The following is a 4746-nucleotide window of genomic DNA, read 5'->3' as shown; positions in this document are numbered from 1 at the left end:
GTGAAAAATGGGTATAAGAGGAAAATTGCATCACCTCTATCCACATTTCCCAGGCGAAGACACAGGTCTGGACCCCACTCTGACCACGGGGTCGAGGAACAGAGAGGTTATTTTTAGTTTTCGGTTATTTTTAGTGTTGGGAACCCACGTAATGAGTTTGTTATTTGCTGGGGGTTAATTAGCGAGGGGTTTTGAGTGGAGAGAACTATGGTGACTCAGTGTTTTGGAAAGACTCCTTGGGGCTGTGGCTTCCCCATGGGTTTTACCCAGTGCCGGAGGGAGCGTAGCTTGCATAGAAAATGGAATCAAATTCCTGTTTTCCTGAGTTTTATGAACTAATAAATAATCTTTTTTAAAAAAAAAAAAAAAAAAAAAGAACAAGCTAGGGAAAGGCAAAGCTGCCAGCTATGAGCTACAACTTCATCTTCATTCTGCAATTATAACTCCTCTGCTGGCAAAAGTTGATTTCTTGAGGCTCTAAGCCCGGCAGTTTCTGTACCCTTTGGCATGTACTAGCCCAAATTAGAAGTGATATTTTTGCTGAAGCAGATGTCCCGCCACATCCATGGGGTGTTTTTTATTAACCCAACTGAGCTCTGTGCATTTGCATCCCCCCCCACCCCCCACCACGGCTCCAGCGCTGGGGATCAGCACAGCAAGTGGCCAGAAAAGAGACACCAAGGTGGTTGAAAAGTGGGGGAACAGGGGGAGAAAAAAAGAGGTGACCGCAGTGAATGGGGCCTTTAGAAGCTGCGAGGAAGGAGGCAGAAACTCTGGGCACGCACAAACCTCGCAAATACCCAGCGGAAGGCAACGCCGTTCTTCCTTCTCTAATGAAATTGCAGGGCTTCGAGCTGCGGATGGCTGGGAGTACCGGTCAATCCCAAGGGGGTGATAAGGCGGGTTTGCGGAGGACCGCTCTGTCCCGTGCTATTAGAAGTGATGCTCTGCAGACCCACGCTGGCCCAGGAAGACACTCGAGCGCGATCGACCCGCAGGAGCGAGCGATTCCTCTTCTCCACGTGGCTTTTACCACCAGTGTGGGCACGGTGGCGGCAGCGTGACGCCGAGCCTGGCACCTCCGAGCGCCGCTCCCTATCCTCCTCGTGTAATCAGAGTGTTTTACAAATCAGAAAATTGCACATTAATGCTTTTGGTTTTATTCCCCCTCATCGTCTTCCAGCGTTGCTTGCTTATTATCTTAACTCCTCGGAGCGATTTCTCCTCCCACCCTCCCCTCTGCCGCTCACTTTGTTCTTTAGAGCCGCCGCGCTCCCGGTCGTAGGGAACCAGCTGCGCCGCTGTTTGCAGCCACACAGATTAACATTTTCCACTTTAATCACTGCCTGCCTGGGAAAAGAAGAAGAAAAAAAGAAAAACACAAACCCACCACAGGCCAAGTTGTCATTCGAGTAATGCAATTGCACTGCAGAAGGTCTTTTCATTTGCTGCTGTGTTTATTAAACAGGTCGGCGCTTTTTCGCTGCTGCGGGAGGGAGGAACGAAGCCGAGGGAAGCGCGTAACGTGGGATCCAGTGCTTAAATAGAGCTCGGACGTGGTGTGTGACACTGTAGGGTTTCATTTGGAAACCAGCAGCTTGGTTTATTCGTGGCCCAATGAAGAGAAACGACTCCTGCGCGTGGCTCGAGATGTCAAAAGCGTGCGGCTAATTTTTTTTTTTTTTCCAGCAGGACAGAGCTGGAAAAATCTGGGAGAAGGAGGGGTTGGGACTTGCGGTTGCCCACAAAGAAGGAAAAACTACCCCTGAGAGTATATCCGAGGAGAAAAACCATGAGAAGATAAGCTCCTGTGCTTTTAAATAAGGAATTCCTACTGCTGTGGGGTTTTGCACTGACCGAAATGGCCGCGCCGAAAGGCACAGCCAAAAGCGGTCAATTAAAGCTGTAGAAATCCCACATCAAAGTGTGCGAACGAGATTGAGATTAGCACAAATATTTGCTGATGAAGTCGCAGGGATGAGTAAAACTTTTGCTTTCTGCAGTTCTGATATGACGGGGAGTAAAACCACATTCCCCATCAGCCGACGGGGTGTGATGTGGTCTGACAGCCCGAAGCCGCGGGAGACGAGGACGGAATTTGCCATTTAAACCCGTTTTACTGTTCAGCTGCAAACCTTTTTCCCATGGAGGATGTACAGCGGGGCTCGCTTGCAAAAGGAGCGTGAATGAGAGCAGCAGTGGCACCGCTTTTCATGGAATTAAAGGTTAAATTAGTTGAAGGAACCATAATTTAGGTGCTGTGGCGTCCGGCTGGAGAAGGATGGAGCGAGGCTGCGGCGGGCAGCCCTTTCCCCGGCTGGGAGAGGATGGGATGGATCCCATCCCTGCAGCGAGCCCAACTGCGCTGAAGTACTAAACCTTAAATTAGCGCTTTCCAGTCCTGATTTGGCTCTAGGGAATCGCAGCGGGATCTTGTGAAAAGCCTCACTAATTAATTTATGCAACGGACATCATTAAGGCGGCAAACTCAGGCACTGCAGCAGCAAACGCTGGAGGTTCCCTTAGTGCCTCCAGCTGCAAACTGGCCGTTCCTGTCCCATTTAAATGAGTTTTGGGGCTGCTGAGGAGGTTTTTTTGGCTCACCCCATACTGCATACGACTAAGGGAGACCCCAGACTGCCCAGCTTGGGCTGAGGGTTGGAACTGGGACCCAGTATAGAGCAGGCGGAGTCCAGCAGCCACTTCCATCCAGCAGCTTAGCAAAATCATTGCGTAGATCTCCACCAGGCCCCAGATCTAGTTATTTGTCCATGAAATCTATCCCAAAAGCTCCCCGAGCCCCATTTTTGCCCTTTCTGGCTGCTTGCGCAGGGCTCGTCTCGCCTTGTGTGTGGGTCTCCCCTTGCCCGGGGACAGCCCGTCCCCTCCTTACCCCAAAACACCCACAAACCCCTCTTAAGGTCCTCACCGTGCTTCTAGGGGGGCAAAATTTCCTCTGCGGAGGTACGACTGGCAAAGTCGAGTGGCAGTCGGGTGCCTGGGCTCGTCAAGCTGGCCTTGCTGGCGCTCGGCAATTAATATGCCGGGCAGCCCCGCTCGGGGGAAGAAGCGGCATCTTTATTGAAGGCGCTTGGTATGCCGGCTGCACGCAGAGCCCGCCGACGTGCCGCTGAGGGCACGATTGTAGCACGGCTTGGCCCTTCAGAGGGTTTAGAGTGTTCTCCTGCAGCCTCAGTTTTTGGTTTTATCGGTTTATCGGAGGAAACTTTCCGCCTGTAAATCCCAGAGGGATTTGTGTGGTGGGAAGGGAATCCCCATCCGCCGGCTATCGGAGGGGAACGGGGCTCTGCTGGTGGAAAATCTCCCTCCCGCATCAGCATCACCCCCTCAAACAGCTCCAGACCCCCAAATTTTGGCCGCTGGTTGATGGCCAGCGGTTTGAACTGTCCCTGTTGGTCCCGAGCATTAAACACCGCCTGAGTCATTTCTTCCTGCAGTTAATGATTGCATGGGCCTGACGCTGCCAGAAGCGGTGGCCAGTTAATGATTAAAACCCATAAATAAGGGCTCGCTCGTTCCCCATGCGCAAAGCCGCTCTGTGACCTTTCCCCACCTCCAGCAGCATTGCCAGAAGAGGGGGGGGGGGAAACCCCACTCAGGAATAAACCCCCCCCCCGGTCCCATCGCCCTTCCCCGCTCCCTCCGCACCCCGAGAGCATCGCGCCGGAGCGATGTGAAACGGAGCAAAGTTTCAAATCCTGTTTAAAATCAGACTGTGGAATTTCTTCAGTTTAATATTAAGCTTTTTAAAAGCTCCGCCTGCCTCTCCCCCGTGGCCGGCAGGGCTTGTCCATTATCTATCCCTTACGGTAATGTTAGTATAAATAAATGGATGATTTAAGGTCGGCTCCTGCCTGCTCATCTCTGAGTGCATCTCTCTAGATGGAGGCAGCAAAGCATCCGTATGCATTTGCGCTGCCGGAAGAGTGCTTATTCTTTATCATCTGTTTTGCAGAAAGGAAAGCATGGTATAAAATCTTATTTGCGTGGGGGGAGGTGGGGAAACACCAAAAAGTGAAATTTAAAGATCTCTGGACATCTAGTGCCAGGGTTTGAACTTGCTGGGGAAATTCCTCCTGGTGCACGCGAGGGGGGGAGCCGGGAGAGGGACCCGCTGCTGCTTTTGCAGATGTGCTTTTATTTAATTTAAGGCATTTTTTAAAGGGAATAAAAATCATTCCCAATTCACCTGTGGCACTGCCGTGTCCCTGCACCAGCAATCTTCCCGGGCCGAGGGCCGACGGTGACAATCAGCGCCATGGAAAGCAAATCTCTCCTCTCTTGAGTGCGTTAATGGTGTGGTGTAGAAGCCGGAGAGTTTTATTGCTGTTCCCATCCCTGCAGGCACAAATCTGTTTGGTTTTTTTTTTAGCAATGAGTTGTATGACATAATTAACGGCTTGCGGAGTATCGGGTGTTAATTACTGGCTGGTGGGGAAACGGTGCTGGGGTAGAGCCTGCAATGTGCTTGCGGGGTTCTGGCCTGATTTCTGCTGCCGGAGGTTTGGGGTTTGCCTGTGACTCCGTAGAGAAGGGGAGAGAGAGCCTGAAACTCCTGCTAAAACCTCGGGTGAACCAAAGTTTTATGGTGAATCATTCTCGTAAACGTGACTTAAAATTAACGTGGAAATTTTAGGCGATGTTGAGGGTTATCTGTGGACCTGATGGTTTAAGTCGGGTTTAAGTCTGCTGCTTCTGACATCCCTGAGCTGTGTCCCCGCCTGG

Source organism: Charadrius vociferus, unplaced genomic scaffold, assembly GCF_000708025.1.
Source record: "Charadrius vociferus isolate BGI_N301 unplaced genomic scaffold, ASM70802v2 scaffold682, whole genome shotgun sequence".
NCBI classification, from domain to species: Eukaryota; Metazoa; Chordata; class Aves; order Charadriiformes; family Charadriidae; genus Charadrius; species Charadrius vociferus.
Note: the sequence above shows the minus strand (reverse complement) of the source record.